The sequence below is a fragment of the Meriones unguiculatus genome, chromosome 12, assembly GCF_030254825.1.
Source record: "Meriones unguiculatus strain TT.TT164.6M chromosome 12, Bangor_MerUng_6.1, whole genome shotgun sequence".
Taxonomy (NCBI): domain Eukaryota; kingdom Metazoa; phylum Chordata; class Mammalia; order Rodentia; family Muridae; genus Meriones; species Meriones unguiculatus.
Window position 1 is genome coordinate 8,630,562 of NC_083360.1, and position 21,733 is coordinate 8,652,294.

At 37.0% G+C, this 21,733-nt stretch overlaps 1 long non-coding RNA gene across 1 annotated transcript in view; it reads right to left on the bottom strand.

Annotated features, from left to right (window-relative positions):
- Positions 1-21,441, bottom strand: part of LOC132646715 (uncharacterized) — a 120,401-nt gene extending 98,960 nt beyond the window's left edge. The window contains exons 1-2 of the long non-coding RNA XR_009584965.1: positions 21,331-21,441; positions 19,160-19,311 (exon numbers count right to left, since the gene is read on the bottom strand). This is a non-coding gene — a long non-coding RNA (uncharacterized LOC132646715). The remainder of the gene's footprint in view (positions 1-19,159; positions 19,312-21,330) is intronic.
- Positions 21,442-21,733: the final 292 nt, after the last annotated feature.

Consider the following 21,733-nt stretch of genomic DNA (forward strand, 5'->3'; position numbering starts at 1 on the left):
GAAGACAGAAGGAGGGTGGGACTGCCAGGAAATAAAAGAAGGGACTATAGCCAGGATACAAAGTAAATAAATTGTAAAAATAAATAACTAAGTGAACGAATAAACAAATAAACAGCTAGACAGATAAATAAACAAAAATAAAAGTTACTTTTACAAGAAAAAAGATTAACATAACAAATCCTTTACAATAAGAACTATTGAACCATTTCATTTAAGGTCTAAATGATAGGCTAGGGTCAGATAGTAGGGGAGAAGGACCTCCCTTATGGGTAGACTAGGGAAGGAACATAGGAGGAGAAGACAGAAGGAGGGTGGGACTGCCAGGAAGTAAAAGAAGATCCATTCATTCAACAGTATGAATGGATCAAATTAATAAAGAAATAATTAGTGATAACGGAAGGAAACGCTATGAGGGGTTTCAGGGTAGCAGGACTTGGTACATTTACACAATGAAATACTACTTAACCATTAAAAACAAGGAAGCCATGAAAATTGCAGGCAAATTGATGGAAATAGAAATGATCATCCTGAGTGAGGTAACTCAGATCCAGAAGACACACACGGTATATACACACAGTGGATATTAGCCGTAAAGTACAGGATAACCATTCCATAATTCACAGACCTGAATAAGCTAAGTAACAGGGATGACCCAAAGTAGGATGTTTAAATATCACTCAGAGGGAAATGATATACACAAAGGAAGTGTTTTAAGAGAAGAGGAGTTGAGGAAAATATGGGTGGGTTCTTTCGTCTTAGTCAGTGTTTTCTTGCTGTGAGGAAACACCATGTCCACAGTAACCCTGATAAAGGAAAGCATTTAACTGTGGTTTGCTTACAGGTAAGAGGTTTACACTATTGTCATCACGGTGGGAACCATGACAACATGCAAACAGACATGGTGCTGGGGAAGTAGTGGATACACAGGCAGAAGGGAGAGAAAGACTCTGGGATTGGAATAGGTTTTTTTTTTACTTCTTTTCTTTTAATTAATTTTTATTATTAGTTACATTTTTTATTTTTTATATTAATCACAGGTTATTTATTTTGTATCCCAGCTGTAGCCCTCTCCCTTATTCCCTCCCAACCCCACCCTCTATCCCTCGTCTTCTCCCTGCCTGTTTCCATGTCCACTAACAGGGGAGGACCTCCTTCCCCTCCATCTGACCCTAGCTTATCAAGTCTCCTCAGGACTGGCTGCAATGACCTCTTCTGTAGCCTAGCCATGCTGCTCTTCCCTCGTGGGAGGGGAGTGGAAGAGCTCACCATTGAGTCCATGTCAGAAATAGTTCCTTTTCCCCTTATTAGAGAACCCATTTGGACACTGAGCTACCATGAGCTATATCCAAGCAGGGGTTCTAGGTCATATCCATACATGGTCCTTGGTTGGAGAAACAGTCTCATGAAAGACCCCTGTGCCCTGGTATATTAGGTCCTTTGTGGTGCTCCTGTACTCTCCAGGTCTTACTAACACCCCCTTCTTTCATGATTCCCGGCACTCTGCTTATGGTTTGTTTATGAGTCTTAATATCTGCTTTGATACACTGCTAGGTAGAGTCTTTCAGAGGCTGTCTGTGGTAGGCTCCTGTCCTTTTACTTGTTTTCTCCTACATCCAATGTCCATCCCATTTGTCTAAGTGAGGATTGGTCATCGGACCCCTAGTTCTCTTTCTTGTTTATCTTCTTTACGTGTATAGATTTCAGTATATTTATCCTATCTTATAGATCTCTATATGTGAGTATATACCATGTGTCTTTCTGCTTTTGGGATACCTCACTCAGGATAATCCATTCGAGGTCGCACCATTTGCCTGAAAATTTCATGATTTCCTCATTTTTAATTGCTGAGTAGTATTCCATTGTGCAAATGTACCACAATTTCTGTATTCATTCCTCAACGGAGGGGCATCTGGGTTGTTTTCAGGTTCTGGCTATTACGAATAAAGTTGGTATAAACATGGTTGAGCAAATGTCCTTGTTGTGTACTTGAGCGTTTCTTGGATATATGCCTAGGAGCAGTAAAACAACTAAAGGAGATCAAGTGGATACCAATCAGAAAGGAAGAAATCAAAATATCACTTTTTGTAGATGATATGATAGTATACATGAGCGACCCCAAAATTCAACCAGAAAACTCTTTCAACTAATAAACACCTTCAGCAAAGTGGCTGGATACAAAATCAACTCAAAAAAAAAAAAAAAAAATCAGAAGCCCTGCTGTATACCAAAGACAAAAGGGACAAGAAAGAAATTAGGGAAACAACACCCTTCACAATAGCCACTAATCACATAAAGTACCTTGGGGTGACTCTAACCAAGCAAGTGAAAGACCTGTTTGAGAAATAACTTCAAGTCTCTGAAGAAAGAAATTGAAGAAGATATCAGAAGATGGACAGATCTCCCGTGCTCATGGATTGGTAGGATTAACATAGTGAAAATGGCCATCCTGCCAAAAGCAATCTACAGATTCAATGCAATTCCCATCAAAATACCAACACAAATCTTTACAGACCTTGAAAGAAAAATTCTCAACTTCATATGGAGAAACAAAAAATCCAGAATTTCCAAAACAATCCTGTACAACAGCAGATCATCTGGAGGTATCTCCATCCCTGATCTCAAGCTGTACTACAGAGCAATAGTAATAGAAACTGCGTGGTATTGGCATAGAAACAGAAAGGAGGATCAATGGAACCGAACTGAAGACCCAGAAACAAACCCACACATCTATGAATACTTGATTTTTGACAGAGAAACCAAAACCATTCAATGGAAAAAAAAACAGCATCTTCAACAAATCATGCTGGTCCAACTTGACTCTATGTGCAGAAAAATGAAAATAGATCCATATTTATCACCCTGCACAAAACTAAAGTCTAAGTGGATAAAAGATCTCAACGTAAAACCAGACACATTAAATCGGTTAGAAGAAAAAGTAGGGCAGACCCTAGAACTCATCGGCACAGGAAACTACTTCCTGAACAGAACACCAACAGCACAGGCTCTAAGATCAACAATAAATAAGTGGGATCTCATGAAAATGAAAAGCTTTTGTAAAGCAAAAGATACTGTCATCAAAACAAAATGACAACCTACAGACTGGGAAAAAGGATCTTCACCAACCCTTTATCTGACAGAGGGCTAATATCCAGTATATATAAAGAACTCAAGAAGTTAAAAAGCAACAAATCAAGTAATCCAATAAAAAAACGGGGCATGGAGTTAAACAGAGAACTCTCTGTAGAGGATTGTAGAATGGCAGAAAAACATAAAGAAATGCTCAATGTCCTTAGTCATCAGGGAGATGCAAATCAAAATGAGATTTCACTTTACATCCATCACAATGGCTAAAATCAAAAACTCAAGTGACAACACATGCTGGAGAGGATGCAGAGAAAGGGGAACCCTCCTCCATTGCTGGTGGGAATGCAAACTTGTACAACCACTTTGGAAATCAATCTGGTGGATTCTCCGACAAATAGGAATACTGATTCCTCAAAATCCAGCTATACCGCTCCTGGAATGGGCTTTTTAAAACCACAAGGTCCCACCCCAAACTTAAAAGCTTCCTCCAACAAGCCCTCACCATTCAATCCTTTCAAATAAGATCACTTCCTGTGAACAAGCATTCAAATCTATGGACTTGTGTGGTCCTTTCTTATTCAAATAGGCTCCTTCTCATGAAGTGGGGCTCAAGCAAAATCAGATAGTGGTTGGTTAGTTCCACAGGCTTTGGGCTACAATTGCACTACTCTTTTGCAGGCAGGACACCATTGCAGATATAAGGCCCTGTGGCTTGGTTGGTGTTTATGTTTCTCCTTTGGTAGCTTACAGAATATATTTTTTTTAATTCAAAATATTATCACATAGGGATGAAAGATCTATGTAGGTACCAATTCAACTTCTCCATGTTCAATGAGTTTTGTGGATGTTGTCTGAGGCAATGGAGTCTTTCTGTCAGTTTGTGGAGTTCAACCCACAGCCTTGACAACAGACTGGTTTGTTTCATAGATACCACAGTACCCCTTTGGCCACCAAATTGAGTTAGATATCTAATCTCTATACTGGAAACGTCATTCGGGAGAGAAGAGATACCCCATCGGAGCTCTGTCTCCCATTGTTTGGCAATTTCATGTAGATTGCCTTCATATATGCATATATTTCATGAAGCATCTACTGTATTAAGTTTTCATGCTACCCTCCATGGCCCTTAATTTTAGCCATTTCTCCCATATTTACTTTCTAATTTATTTCTTATACCCCTCCACCTCTTCACCTGTTTCTCTCATTCCTCTGTCTGCCTAAAGCATCATGTTTGTCTTTCCTAAGGAGATCTAAACACCATGAAACCTACCCTCCCATTTCTTGTATTCTGATGGTGAGGCTTATCTCTAAGTTTCCTAAAATTTTAAGTTCCTAAAATTTTCATTTCCAGATTTCCCTCAATATTGGTTTCCTTTATTGATTTTTTTTATCTTACACGCTTATATTTTGATCTGTTTTATTAATTTCCTTCCATTGTTTGTTTTAATTTTTATATATTTCCTTAAGGGGCTTATTAATTTATTCTTTAAGGGCTAGTATCGTATTCATTACAGCTATTTTAATGTATTTGTCCTGTGTTTCAGCTATGTGGGGTTTTTAGGTCCTACTGTGGAAGGGTTGCTTGGCTTTAATGAGTACATATTTGTTACTGATTCTGTTTGCACAGCAGTGACTGATTCTGTTTGCACAGCAGTGACAAGGCATCTAGGTGGGTAAAAATAATTTTAGTGCTGATATCTGATCTGATCTCTGTTGATCTTATCTCTGTTGTTGGTGGGTTTTGTGTTTTTTTTTCCCCCTCTTTGTTTCTCTTGCCTTCTCTGGTTGTTAGGTGAGTGTGGTGTGATGGCTGTGTAGTCTCTTGTAAGGTGTTTTACTGGGATCCTGATGAAAAGGGACCACTAGGTGGACTGGGCAAAATGTGTTTATAGATATTGGGAGCTGACACTTAGGAATAGGGGTGGGATGAGCGGTAATTAGGAGTTTCACAGAAGGGAGCAAAGCAAGTATTCCACCTGGATTTTATCACCTAGGGATAAGGTCAGAAAGTTAGAAGAGGAAGCAATAGGCAGTTTGCTACAGAGGTGGAGATGAGACTCGCAAATTGGTTATGCAATGGAGGAGGAAGAGTAAAATCAGTTCCTTTTAAAAAATGTTCCTTACCTGATTTGTTGGGCTACTTACTCTCTGTCAGGCTTGGCTGGTGGGGATGATATAACAGAGTGAGTTGGGAGGGAGATTCAAGGAGATCTCCTTAACTGGAGTTGAGGGCAGAAAGGAGTGAAGATGAAGCAGATAGTCAGTGGTGAAACTGAGAGATTGAATGTATAAAAGGAGAGAGACAGAAGAGAGAGAGAAAAAATCTTTCATTAGCCTACTGGCCAGAACAGCCTGTGGATTTCCAGGGACTGCTTGCTGGAGGTAGGGCCTGTGATGATAATGGGCCTCATGAAGTTATGAAAAGTGAGTTCTTTCTTGGTCTATTCTTGGAACATTATGAGTTAACTAAGATTTTCTTACTTCCTTTGGTTTATGACCTTCTTCATCCTTAAACTAACAACAACAACAACAAAAAAAAACTGGTGAAGTACATTCTACATTTCAAATAATTTCAATCCCCTTTAGTATATGCACTTCCCTGACAAGCTGAAGAAAATTTTTAGATATTTTTCAACATTATTAAAATTTAGTTGATTACAAATCATTGTAAGGAAATTATAAACTATATTAATCTCTTTTGAAATGTGCATCATAACCAAACAATGTAGACATGACCATATATATATATATATATGTATACTTTTTCTACAAATATTTAAAATTTTGAATTAACATACACAATAATAACATTCTAAATGGCTTTTTCATACTTTGGTAGACCTATCCTCATCAGTTCTCGACCTCACCTCCCTGTCCCCCTTCCTTACTAATGTATTTCCATATGCAATAATTCCTTTCCACCTTTGTGACAGCTACTATATAACCCTCTCAGCCTTATCCTTCCTTAAAATCTCTTCATCTCTGTGCCGTAGAACCACTTCTTATAATTCCTCTAATGAAATTTCAATGTACAATATGATGTCATTAAGTAAAGCACATTGTACATTTGATCTCTTGGTATTATTCATCCTGAATAGCTAAAATCCTGTATCTCTTTACTCATATCTTTTAATTTCCTCTAAACTCAGACACAGGTTATGATTCTTCCCTTTATTATGATGAGTCTGACTGTTTCATATGCTACATCGAAGTAAGATCACACAAGATCCATCTTTGCCTTTTTATGTTTTTTTGTATTTTCATCTTGAACTGACTTTTACACACGTTTGAGATAAGGCCGTAATTTTATTCTTCTGAAGAGGACTACTCATTTTCACAATAGAATTTATTGAAGAAGCATCACTTTTTTCTAGTATGTGTTCTTGGCATCATTGATAAGGATGAATTGGCTATAAATGTATGCATTTCTTCTGTGTAGATGGTATAAAAGCTTTTTTAATGCAAGAATCACATTATCTTTCTTTTCTAGTATTGTGAGATATAAATTACAAAATGTATGTATTTAAGTATTCAATTCATTGGTTTTTTTTGTCTTTTAAAAAAGAATTATATTGCTTTACCTTTGCCTTTTCATCCACCTAGCCCATTCCAGTTACCACTTATCAAATTCCCCATGTTTTCTCTCAATATCAAGTTTAGTGGCTTTTCTTTGTTATTGTAATAATAATACATGTAAATTTGTGCATATATATAGAGAGAGAGAGATTTACTATGTGCGATGCCCATCACATTTTCACAATGTATAGGGTGAAAATAAAAATCACCTTCTGACTTTTTAAAGTTCAAAAGTGAAATATATTGTGTTAAACTTTACCCTGCTGTAATTTGGTTTCAAAGACTTCTCGTTTATAGTGCCAAATTGTTTTCCTTGCCTACTAACTCTCTGCTTTCCTTATCTCTGGACCTTTCATTACAACTTTTCTGCTAGTTCTACAAGTGCCTTGCATTTAAACTTGATGTAAAAAATGAAAATATTTTGGGGACTACAAAGGTTTACATAATTTAAAATCAGAACATGTAAATATTTCACATTGGATATTATTAGGGATTTCATCAAATATAATATTTACAATATTAATTATTTTATCATTTGAGCCCAAAATATTCTGATGTTATTGTGGATTACATATTTTGGTAATATTTTTATTGCATTTACTATGTATGTATTAGAGAGACAGACACACACATGCATTGAGGAGGTGAGGGGTCTTAAGGGCCTTTATGCCATAATCAGTTATTTTCTTCCATGTGTGGGTCTTAAGGTTCAGACTCAGGTTGTTAGGAGTAGAAGCTACAGGAGCTCCACAAGGACTAAATACATCAGGGCACAGGGGTCTTTCATGAGACTGTCTCTCCAATCAAGGACCATGTACTGATATAACCTAGAACCCTTGCTTGGATGTAACCTGTGTTAGCTCAGTAAACAAGTGGGTACCTAGTAAGGGGAACAAGGACTATTTCTGACATGAACTCAATGGCTAGCTCTTTGGCCTCCCTCCCCACCCCCAAGGGAGGAGCAACCTTGTTAGGCCACAGAGGAGGACATTGCAACCAGTCCTGAAGATACCTGATAATCTAGGGTCAGATGGAAGGGGGAGAGGACCTCCTCTATCAGCGGACTTGGAAAGGGGCAGGGAGGAGATGAGGGAGGGAGCATGGGATTGGGAGGGAGTGAGGAAGGGTTCTATGGCCGGGATACAAAGGAAATAACCTGTGATTAATATAGAAAAATAAAAAGTATAAAAAAAGAAGCTGGCTTTGTTACGTGCTGAGCTATGATCCTATATCTAATTGTTTCATAGTTTATTTTTATTGTAATTAATTGATTATGTGGGTTTTATCACCTATAACTTTAATCTATACTATAACTTTATTCATTTGTTCTGACCTTTCCAAATATTAGGTATTTTTATCTATACAATCAATGAGAATTATTACACTTTCTGCATTCAATTTGGATAGTTTGTTTTAGATTTTCTTGTGTGATGGCTTCATCTTAAGATTGTATTATAATGCTGACCAGAAATCAAAAAATAGACAAAAATTTCTTGTGGGCTCACAGGGAGCAATCAATCAACATGTTCTCCATCTAGTATCATGTTAGTTTTAGGTTTTTACGCAAATTTACACTTCTTATTCATGCAATGTTATTAGTTATGATCATTAATTCATACTAACCGTTTGCCAGTGGGTTATTGATTTCTATATAAATTCATGATCAATTTCTTCAATTTCTACTATGTTATGGCATATTGACTTCATTTTATCACATGAATCATCCCTTTATCTTACAGATAATTCCTACTTACTGATATCTGGTACCTTTTAAGTCAGAAATGTTTTCAGAAATTTTGTATAAATATTCCAATACTTGCCTATTGCTTTTCTTGTATTACCTAGTTAATTGTTTTGACTTTGAATCAGGATTATGATGCCCTAATAAAATATATTTGAGAATTGTCTTTTAAATGAGCTATTCAATTATAGGCTGTTATGTTTGATTAGAGATTTTAATTACTGATTTCATCTATTGGTTTGTTATTCTGTCTAACTTCCTCTTTCTTACTTGGCCCCATTTGTGTGTTACTATGATTCTATACATTTATTTCTTGTAATCTGTGTAAATTTGGCTACAGTACTTTGGTAAATCTTATAATGGGTAAAAATTAAGTTTTGTGTCTACTTTCATTTTGATTTTTTTAATTAGAGTCTTATAATTTTTAATATAATTTTCCAATTTATATTTTCAAACAAAGCACTTTTAGCTTTGAAGGGTCTATTATGTTTTTTCCCATTTGAATGTTCATCACTCTGATTGCCTCTGTAAAGTCCCCCTCGTAATTACTTAAATAATTTAAATGCTCTAGAGAACAGAGTATGGGTGGTTTTGACAATTAATACCAAGCCTTTATTTTTCTGTATTGAACTATATAATTTCACATATCTATGAATATGTGTATATATGAATATGTGTATATATGTATACATGTATATGTGTATATGAGCATATAGGAGTAAATGCATATAGGCATACAGGCATATAAGAATATATGTATAGATATATGTATAGATATATGGTTAATGAATATCAGTAATATGATATGAGTCTTATTCTGTGAGTCCTAAAATTTACACCCAGATAATATTCCTGTTGCAATATACTTTTTATGAAGAAAAAACGATTAATTGGACTTTGAAGTGAAAATTCCTCGTTTCTTTGAAGACTGAATGGGCACATGCTGTTTTCCCACGTTGGCTTGTAACAGGGCACGTGAAGTTTTGCTGCGACCCCTCATGTACAAAGGACACGACTTTGGCCAGCTGAGAACACCCGTGGGCAGACTTTGAAGAGAGGACATGTACAGAGGAAGACAGAACGAGACATCACTTCGTCGATCCACATTGCTGCGCTCATCTTCATGTTGCAAGAGCAGACTTCGCAGAAGAAAAAAAAAAAAATTTCCAACTGGGTCTCGTGGCTTTCGCTGACTTTGTGTTGCTGCTTCAAGTTGGTCTTTAGTCTGGACTTCTGTATCCTGACTTCTAAGTCTGGGAATCCCCGAATGGTCCATCTACCTAATCAGCAGGAAGTAGATTAAATGGGACTACAGCCCTTTTCCTTTCTAAACCCCAACCTAGAGGTGGGAGGGTTGGAAGAGAGGTAAGATGCTTAAGAACTCTAAATAAAGCAGGTTTGGTGAAAGTCTAAGCCTATAGGACTTGATCTTTGTATTAAAAATCATGAGTATTGTCTATTTTGTGGCTGGACAACATGCTATTACTGTCTCACTACCTTTCTTGAGATAGCTTCCGATATTGACATGTAAGTTATAACTATGTTTTTATTCAGTGATTTCATGATACATTTTCTAAAAACAATCCTCACTGGGAGCTAGAAACTTCTGATTAGTGACTATATTTGATGAAGCAAGGTTTTTGTTCTAAACATTGTTCTAAAACATGGTATTGCTCTTATTTTCTCCTTTAACTCAAGACCAGATTCTTCACATTGGAATGTAAACACTTGAAAAAAAATATCCACAGATGGTTAAATAAAACTAGACTTCAGCAGTCTTTTGTTGTTGTTGTTCTATCAAGCAAAAGGACACCTATTAACTACCTTAATTAGGAAGCCAGATCCACAAAACCAGCAGGACACATATGTGAATTCATAGAAGGTGACTACCATTGCCACAAATAAAATGGATGGTCCAACCCTATGTTAGGCTATCATTCTACCCTATTATCCTGATTTATAAATGTATACTTAAATAATCCTCCCTGTAAAATTGATTTACCCCACAGAGGTGAGGGGGGATCCTAATTTTATTTGAGAAAATATCTCATGTTTTATGTATCTCAGGCTGGCTAGAGCTCACTGTGTAGCACAAGCTAACCTCTAAGTCACACATGCCTGAGTTGACACTAGTTATTTACCCATAACCCTTATCTACACGGCACTTTTTATTGAATAACAATGTTAGTTAATTTAACTCATAACACAAATTAAACCATTCCAATGAATAAATTAAAATGTATATATGTATATATAAATTAACACTGTTAATTTAATTAAACACTGTTTTATATTTAAAAATATACACTATAGTTTGCTCATATTCCTTGCCTTCTGTGACTCCATTGACAAATAACTCAATGAGATGTATCCCTTTCCTCACACTAGAGGTTGTACTTTGTGCCATAGGGTCTCTACTTGGGATACTGTCTTTCCTAGTATATATTTACTCCATTTAATTATATGTATGTATGTATATATATATATGCATATATATACTCTTATATATATATATACTCATATATATATATATACTCTTCTATTTTTCTCTTTCTCTCTCTCTCTGTTTCTCTGTCTCTCTTCTCTCTCTGTGTGTGTTTGTGTTTGTCTTCAGAAATCTGCTAAAGTAGTAGGTTTCTATAAGTATTGTCAAAAGGGCTTTGGTGTTAGCTGTCTCTTTCCTTATTTCCTCAGCTACCCAAAACTTCCATCACAATTAAATCCATATGTTCTACTTTTTCATTTATTCTTTTATCCACAATACACCATTTCCACATTCTTGGACTTTCTGCTACTCTCCCATCATGCATTACTTGCTACCTAACCTCTATGGTTATCCAACTTGAAATACACATATCTAAAGCTTAAAATCTAATATTGACATATAAGATATATTTCCTTTAGGGACTTTGTTAACTCACTCCTGACATTTGTTTATCACTTCATCTCTGTTTCATTCTAATCTTCATTTTAAATTGGGTTATTTGTTTTCTTGATGTCCAGGGAATTTTTTTTTGTCATTGTTGTTCTTTATATGGTGTATATACTAACTCTCACGCATAGTTGATAGAGTTTACTCTTCAATTTGCAGACTATTATGTTGTCTGAATAATGGTATCTTTTGCTGTACTAAAGCATAGTAGCTTCATGAGGTCCTGTATATTACTTACTGAACTCAACACCTATATTTCCATATTTCTGTTCAGAAAGTCCTTTCCTATCCTACCCAGTTATAGTTGTATCTATGAAGTAGAATCTTTTATCTTTTATTTAGTTTTGCTTTTGTTTCGAGACAATGGTAACAGCAACATAATATGTAAATTAGAAACCTGAGGATCTCCTGGTAGTCTTCCCTTAACATTCCATCTCCAGACACATCCCCTAATTTTCTTAGAGCAAGGCAACTTCATGGATTTCTTCCTAAGGATAAATAATGTGATGAAGCATCAAATTTTGGCAAGTGTGAGGCTGTATCTCTCCTTTGCTGATTGAGATACATCCAGTATTCTTCGTAATGAAGGAGTGGGTAAGCGAAGATTCCTTTGGCAATATGTGAGTTGCCAAACTACCTGTAAATCCATTTTGGCACCCACAGATACTGTTATATTCTCCACTTGTCTATTTTAGAGAATTCATAAACACAGCTTGGCTTGTTTATTAGAGTTCAAAAACCTGGCAAAGAATATCACTGTAGCTCTTTTTCATCTGCTGTGTTGACATGAAGGTCAGTGGACTCTTTTGAATGATCGAGATTTTGACAGCTTAATTTCTATGTCATGAGTTGCTAAGGTAACACTACTTCTGTGAATTTTCCAGCAAATAAATCTTTAAGAAATGTCTTCCAGTTTAAGTATTGAAAATAATGTTATATTAGAGCTCAATTTTTATTTATTGGTTCACTTTCTATTTTCTGAAGAAACCTGTTCTACCTGTTGGCTATCATTTTCTGACTCAGTCTGACTATAAAAAAGATTTAAAACACACTGTCTTAGAAACAGAATAAAAAATAGAAATATTAAAAAAAAGAAAATGAAGCAACACTAGTTAGCCAGATGATGCTCTTGAGCACACAAAATTTCACTTTTCAAGCTCACCTATATGAAAGCTTGCATTTTTGTTTTCAGTGCCTTGCACAGTACCCAGTTTATAAAAATACATTATATGTGTTATGTTTTCAGACAAAAGTGGCATGTTCTATTTATTATTCAATATAAAATCATGCAAGAGTTTGTGTGAACATGTGATTCCATGTGTGTATGCACATGGACAGGAGGGATGAATCTCAAATACTGTTTGCTTGTTGCTGTACACCTTGATTTGGGAAAAGGGTTTCTCACTGACCCTCAAGGCCAAAAGTATCTCATATCACTGTCTATCTCTGACATAAATTCTGTCAGCTTCATAAAAAGCTAACTTAGTCTTTCTTATGACTTACTTGACTGGGTTAAGATTATCTGATTACTTCTTTATTACAGCCAACTGATATAAAATCTTAAAAGTGATATCTATCTCTATGCTTAGGTTCTATCGTACATAAGAGGGAAGGGAGTATACAACAGTTTCTGCATTATTGGTCAGACACCATAGAAATCATCTTAAAGGCCTACCTAGCAGAATAGGTTATGTTCATTCATGCGTAAAGTATTGGACACATGTACGAAATAACTAAAATAAAGGACAGTTCCTGGCTGAGAACATTTTAAAGGATCATCTCTTAGAATGTTTAAATTTACAGAATTCTCTATTGTGACATTATTCTGAAATAGATAAAGCAATTCTAAAACATCCACTAATGTTTAGTTGACATCAACAGATGGTGAAACTGTAATATTTATTTAATATTTAAATGTTACTAGCCCTTTGAACTTGCATGTTACCTCTGAAATCATTTTTATTTTTCAAAATTTCTTTTATAAATATTGACCATAACAATACAGCAATATGCAGAACAATTCAATCCACTATCAAGGAAATCCAATGCTATTCCTAGAGATTTTATGTTATTTGAAATATAAAATATAAAAAAAATCACAGCTGAACAAACAAATGACATTAAAAGTATTTTTTAATTAGATACCTTGTTCAAGAAAGAAAAATAATTGGTTACATGATAAAACAGAGCAGTTTTAAGACTGACAATAAATGTCTCGGGAGAGACTAATTACCTTTTACAAGCAGTGAGCCTCATTACACCGACATTTTCAAATGGAGCTGTATGGATAGTTCTCAAATCTGGAAGCTATCTATTCATCAAACAAATTGACTATGAACTCAACCAAAATAAAAGAAACAAAGAAAGAAAGAAAGTCTACACAAAGAAAACATGTCTGAAAAACCTCCTTTGTAATGAAAAATAGAAGAAAAAAATCGTTAGCCTGATTATCATGGAAACTAAAGTATAATAATAAAACAGAAGCCACTACAAAATGCAGAATGCTTCTCCTAAATTTGTTGGAAAATTGATGAAATTGTCCAAACAATATAGGCCATTGTCTCTGATATTGGTTGAACACCAGGATATGAGGGTAAGATTTCATATTGTTGAAGATACAATACATAATCATCACAGGATATAAGAAAATCAAGTAAGGACTGTCCTGGAGTCTGATTCCATGGCAGTTTCTTTCTTTCTTTCTTTCTTTCTTTCTTTCTTTCTTTCTTTCTTTCTTTCTTTCTTTCGTTGTTAAAAGAGCAGCATATGCCCTCATTTCCTTTTCTTTCTTTCTTTTATTAAATTTTTATTTTTATATTAATTACAGTTTATTCACTTTGTATCCCAGCTGTAGCCGGATCCTTCATTCCCTCCCAACCTCACCCTCCCTCCCTCATCTCCTCCCATGCCCCTCTCCAAGTCCACTGATAGGGGAGGTCTTCCTCCCCTTCCATACAACCCTAGCCTATCAGGTCTCACCAGGACTGGCTGCATTGTCCTCCTCTGTGACCTGGCAAGGCTGCTTCCCCCTCAGGGGGAGGTGATCAAAGAGCCAGCCACTGAGTTCATGTCAGAAACGGTCCCTGTTCCCCTTACTAGGTAAACCCACTTGGATACTGAGTTACCAGGGGCTATGTCTGAGCAGGGGTTCTAGTTTATATCCAGGAATGGTCCTTGGTCAGAGTATGGCTATCTTTGTTATTCTTCATTCTAACCCTGTTTCTGACCAGCCTCTTCCTAACCCTCTATCCACTACTGGAGATTCTTTGTTAAGGAGACCTATCACAGACACACCAAACTCGTAGGAACCCAGGACTTCCCACTGGGAGGATGTCGGACCCGAATTGAGAATCCTCTATGTGGTGCTCATGGACCCTGCCTCCAGGGGAACCGGCATGGTACTATCAAGAGAGAGTATTTTTAAACCACGGAAATCTTAAACTTGAGATTTAAAACCTCATCCTGAGAACGGAAGGTGTACGACCAAGTTCTCCATTTCTATGCCTGCCTCAGGAGCACATGATACAACTCCCAGGTGGCTACAGGTGGTCAGTCATGTGAGCTTGTCACCTGCTATCTTTCCCCATGTAAATAGGGCATTGCCAGCTTCCTCAGCCCCGCGGGTGAGAGACAGGTTCATCTTCAAAGCCCCTCCCCCCGACAGCCCAAGGTTTGTAAGTGCCAGTCTCACATGAAATAAAGCCACAATAGCACCATCTATTCCACCAAAGGATGCCTGAGACTGGCTGTTTCTTCAGAGCTATAAAGCTGGGAAAAGATGAGCTCCCTTTCTCCCCAAAAGAACTCATCGCTGGATCCCTAGACTCGACTGCCACACAGGCAGCCACTGCAGAACCACCATTCGATCACTGCTAGAGATGTCCTGGCCCAGAGAGCATCTGCTGTTGTTCTGCTCTGCCTTCACACTGCCAACCTGTGTGATGAGCTGCTGGCTGTTCCAGAAACAGAAGCCCGATTTATCCGAGTCAGGTCGCACCTCTTTCACCTGAGCTGGACTTGGAGCCCTGAGCTCCCAATGCCAGCTGTTGGCTGTTCCCAGAGCCACCACCCGACTCCCCTGAGTCAGGCTGGGGCCTCGTTGATCCCCCGGGCTTGGTTTTGGAGCCCTGAATTCCCCGCTGCCACCTGGCCTGTTGCCAGCAGGCCAGCTATAAAAGCAGCACACTTACTTAGGAGAAATTTTCCTTTTCTCACACCCCTAGCTGGACCTGAGATCTTGTGTCATGGACTTCATTCCTTGCTCCCTCCAGACTTTGTGTTCCACCCTATTCTGCCCACTGGGACCGTACATCGCAGAAGTGCACAGTTCCGGCCCAGTGTGGCAAGCTTTCCAAGGATCAGGTAACCACACCTCTCTACCTGATTCCATTTCCATTACTGTGAGCCCTTACCCCTTCTTTCATTACCACAACAAAGGTGACTGCGGCCAGGAAGCCTCAATATGGAGGTTGCATATTGAATGCTGAATTGAATCCACCAGTAATGGCGGCACCATGCTTGCCAACTTTAATATTCATTTTCAGTCTTCTATCAGTGATTCCTGTGGTGAACAAGGGTGAATGGGTTTTGCAGGTAAGCTCTACAATACTGGCTTTGCCAAATACCCTCTAGTTGACCTACATATCTCCCAACAGCTTGTCCCTGCCTCTCAGTAAGACTTTACCTGTTAACATCCTTCAACAGAAGATCCTTCAACAAACTCAAAATGATGGCCAAGGCCTCCTGTCCCAGGCTATAACAATACAATGTTCAGCTGACCTCCTTCCTCTACCCACCCACCCTCACTCCTCTCTGTGGTTCTCTGGGCTTCCCTCTACCAGCCACTACTGGCACCTACTCCCATTAACATCTTGCTTCATGAAGCCTGTGAGCCCATACCTACATGAAAGTTATAAAACACTCTTCTTCCTAATCTATCCTTCTCCTTTAGCCTAGTAGGATCCTTTCAAGGTCTCATCTACATGTTTCCATAACATCTCTATCACCAATCCAACCTGTGTTAACCTTTCCACTTTTCTCTGGTGCAATAATGGTACTAGTTCCTATGTTAAATCCCCTTTCCAAGGATTCTGCACTTTCATAATGATTGTCCCCCAGGTTTATCTCCACCTGCCTGAAGATCTCGCCTCATAGCTGGAAGGTAACCAAAAGTAAAGTAACGTCTGGTTAAATTCCAATCCATTTCCAATATAGATGCTGACTATGACAATACTTTATAAAACAAAACAGAGGAACTGTGGAACTGTAACTGTCCAAAATTACAGAGGTAAGGTCAAGAAGAGCTTCAGCCATGGATATCTCAAATGAGAAAGGCAAGAGTTGGCTCCCTCCCTTTTCACAACCTGGAGCCATAAAGTTGTCTACCCTACCACCAACAATTCCTAGCCCATAGTTTTATATATATAAATAATTCAGTAAGTGGACCATAATTCAATTTGATTGTACTTCACTGGTTAATTTGCCTCAATAAATTTTCCTGATTAGCCACATTATTTCATCAAAGTCTCTCATACAGTTGCATACAGTTTTCTAGGGCTGAATGAATGTTCACTAATGGTGGACACATTTAAAATTTCAAGGGTAAATTGCTAAATAGGATATGAGTAACATATCCTTCATAACAAGGAAATGGTTGATACATATAGATAGATGAAAAGATAGGTAGATAGATGATAGATAAATGTTATTTATAGGTCAATGATAAGTAGAAAGATAGAAAGATTGATAGATAGACTCATTCATTCATTCATTCATTGGAAATCCACAATCACATCCAGTTTATAAAAAGTCACTATATTCTAGAACGGTTGTTGTCAGTTTTTGGGTCATGGCCCCTGTGCCACCCGATGGCACTTTCTCAGGAGGTGCATATCAGTTTCCTGCATACCAGACATTTCCATTAGTATCCATAACAATAGCAAAGTTACAGTTATGAAGTAGCAACAAAAATAATTTTATGACAAAGTCACCAAAACAAAAATAATTTTATGGTTGTGGGTCACCACAACATGAGGAACTGTATTAAAGGGTCACAGCATTAGGAAAGCTGAGAACCACTATTCTAGAATTGAAGGCTGACATTGTCAAATACAAAAAGAGGAGATTGTTAGAATTTCTGTGTGTTTAACCAACCATAAATTAGTAAAAGAGAAATTACTTTGAACCTTATTTCTATGCTTTTACAAGAAGCGTTTTCATAATATATGTTAGAGAGAAGAGCAATCAGATAATGATTTCCTGTGAGTCATACACTTCAAACATGATGTACTTCAATTCTACATTTATTGATCAAAATATTGATTATTCCTGAATCATAGAGTCAAGAAGTGTATGAGGTCCAAGGGAAATTTTAGATCATTCAAAGTTGCAATGTAGCCCACATATTTTCTTTTTGACAATTTTCATTGGAATTTTTATTTTCATAGTATTTGTAAGGTTTTCTACATTATTAAAATCCTGGCAATGATGGAACATGCAAATACCTCAAGAGAATAGAAAAAAAATTAAACTGATATTGAATTCAAATTATTTTAAATGGAATTCTTTAGAACAGAATGATACATACTTATATTGATTCAATGCATAGTAAATATAATCTAAAATTCAATCTGTCTCTTATTGTACCATATGTTAAACATTTCAGAAGATATTATCTCAATTTGCTTTTTAATGTTTTAGATTTCTGGAGCTACTTACAGCATTAACCAAAATTTACATACCATAGCCTGAATAAAATGTCAGACTTACAGTAAACAGAACAATCCTAACTTTTACCATAAGAGAAGTAATGTAAAATCATTTTCTACATAATTAATTTTGAAAAATAAGAAAAAAACACTGTCCAGGTAACTTTTTGCTCTAACTCTACATTAAAGCAAGTACCTTTACCTTTCTAAAAAAATTATATTACACAGCTTGAAAACCTTGTCATAAAGAAGGTGTATCTGAAAAATAATTTTAAATATAAGAATTAAGTTATTTGATAATATGGGTATCATTTGCTAAGGACATCTTTGTTCTATTTACAAAATCCTACTTAAAATTATATAGACCATTCAAATATTGATAGTAGCCAGAAGCGTATTTGAAATAATTTTAATTTACATCCATTTTCTTCTACAAATTATCAACAAAAAGGGGAAATAAGCTTTCTGATATATAAACCAATTATACTTGCTCAAAAACCTAAATCTAACTTTCTGCTCTCCCTTTTGAATTTTGTGGTAGCTAAACCACTCTGAGAAGTTCCTGTAAACTGACAGCTGCCTGGATCCTACATAACTGGACTGAACGGTTCCTTAAAGATCAATGGATGCACATTCCTGGCAGGCTCACATTTCACAGAAGAAGAGAATACTGGAGTAGCTTCAAGACCATGTAAGTAGAAACTGTGCCTAAAGCACATTTTTATCTGTGGCAAATGTTTTTAAAACCTCTTTTCTAACAAAAACCAAGAAATACAGATTGATGAGTAGAAAAGGAATTTTATAACAGTCAGAAATTTTGCAAAGTCCTGAGGAAGAAAAGGAGAGAAGTGCCAAGAAATATTTTACTAAAATCAATCATACATAGTAAGCAGAAAAAAATATGAACTTAGCATATCTCGACTCTGCTCAATATTTTATTTCTCCTTCATCATAACATTTCTGTTCCAATAAAATCATTTTTGGTACCAAGACATTTCTTTAGTATAGCTAGACTAATCCAAAATCATTTTGGTTCCAGAAAAATACTATACAAGGCACTAAGGGATGAAAGCAGTAAAACAGTCCTACCAAGCTGCAACGTGTATGAACCATAGTTACCAGCGTAGAGAGGTGTGCATAGTGGTGCAGTAAGTGGTAATCACATATTCTTGGTAACCAACAGTCATCCAATTGGACTTAACATCCACTCAACAGGAGGGAAATTGTTCCTGATACTGGAAATCTGGCCAGGATGCTGGGATGAGTGACGCCTGAATAATAGAAAGGAATATACTATGGCCACTTTGCTAGACAAGCATGATTTCTTACTACGCTCTAAACAGTATCCTTAAAACCATAATTCAGCTACCACTCCTTACCAAAGAAGGTTATCTTTACAACCAATTGAGCCCATCACAGGAAATCACAACTGGACGGGGGTAGAGATCAACAGATCACAGTGAACCAAGCCTTAACAGACACATGTATAGTATCGCTCTTGCATCTATGATTCACGTAGCATTATGGAAGAGAGAGTGGAAAGTTGCAAAAGCAAACATTTCTGGAAGGGTGTGGGGGAGCCATCTCTTCTGGACATCATTGTTTAAACAACTGGGGCAATGGCGCTATCAGCGCACATATTAAATTTCACATGGCCTCACAATTAAAGGACTACATCCAACTAGTGACTGCTCAGAGAGAGAAAATTCAACTCTTCCAAAATTGATCCCTCTTACTAGTTCTCCAATGCAGAGTAGAAACTCCAGAAACCATAAATACACACACAATAAAAAAAATTCAGATTTTTACATTTAAATATCTGTACATTGGTATTTATGTGTAACAACAATAACTAAAGGAGGGGAAAAAAGCCATGTACTTGAGTGAAGGTTAGGTATGGGAGGGACTAAAAGAATAAGAACATTCTTACCTTTAAAAAAATCATCGGTTCTTGTTAGCACAAACAATATATTCAAAATAAAAGCATGCAAAAAAGATCTCTTTATGTGTTTTAGAAACATTTCTGTTGTTGTTTTTTTTTAAATATAGAAAGATATTAGCAAAACACTATTATCAAGCATTGTATAATATCGAGTTATAAACATGTTTAAGATTTAGAATCTGAGCAGTAAGACAACTAAAGGAGATCAAGGGGATACAAATCGGAAAGGAAGAGGTCAAAGTACCCTCCAGGTCTCTCTATCTCCCTCTCCTTCCATAAGGTTTATGCACTCTGCCCAAAGTTGGCTGAGTCTCAGTATCTTCTTCGATACCCTGCTGGGTAGAGTCTTTCAGAGGTCCCCTGTGGAAAGCTCTAGTCCTGCTCCTTTTTAATGTTTGATATTCCTCATCTTGTGTAATTTAGTGTGGACTTATTTTTTATTTTATATATTAATTTTTATTATTTTGCCAAAAAATTTCTCTTTTAGAATCCATAGAAGCAGTGCAATGCACTCTACACAATCTTTGAATCCTTGTTCTAAAACTTCATTTCAATTATGTCTCATGTAACTAATCTATTTTTTTATATTCTAAGTTATTTAAACTCAATGTTATGATGATGTTAAAACAAGTGATAAGTTATGTTGCAAATGTTTTTACTTACAATAAAATTAACAAAAATGAAAATTTAAATGATATTTTCTGATATTTGGAGCAAGATTGCTTCCTCAAATTGCATAGCCTAATAAAATCAATGTTTATAATGCTTTGAACAATTTTTAAGGTAGAAAAGTATTACTCTGTCATATTTGGTAATAATTAGACATATTTCTATTTTTAATTCCTCATAGAAATAGGCTTACCTCATAGAAAAATATGGAGACACATTTATACATGTATGTGCTGATCAATAATTTGTTTGCTGATTTAATAGATACATTTATACATGTATGTACAGAAAAATAATTTGTTTGATGATTTAATGTAATTTATTAGACTAAATATTTTACACTGTAACACATGATCATGATGAATGAAACAATTATACTTACAAAATAAAGTTTTGCCCCAGACCTCCTTCCTCCTCGGCACAGCGGCACAGCGGACTCATCTTTCTCAGCGCAGACCTAACTGCCTGGGGTATACAACCGCTGAGACGGAGCCCCAACCACCTTAGCGGCAGACAAAAGCCAGCAGTACGTGCCCCGGAGTCCCAGATTCGCGCAGCGGCTGCACCATCCTCCCAGGGCGCGAATCTGCTAGACACCATACTAGCTCCGCAGGATTGCCATCACTGACGGTACGACCCACCCAATCCCACAGTGACAGAGAATACGCTATATACTCACCGAAACCAGGCAGAAACATCATACAAACTGGACACACCAGGCACTGGGCCTCCCAAGCTTGGAGAGCACAACGAAGAGATCCCAGGACTTCCCAGAAAGCATTGGGACTAGCAAGCCAGTCTCCAGTTACAGCAGGACGTGGCAGCGGAGCAGCACTGAACTGGCGGGGCACCACAGCCCTCCAGTTTAAGACTAACCAGGGCCAAACCAGAGAACAGAGAGCCTGGTTACCCCATCCCTGCTGAAGCGACCACCCTGAAATCTCCAGCTGCAGCAAGACCTCAGAACCTGGCAGTGACAGCAGCACAGAACTGGCGGAACACATCAAAGAAGCAGGGCCAAACCAGAGAGCAGAGAGCCCCGGATACCACGATCTCGGCCAAGAGACCTGCCTGTAAGTGAA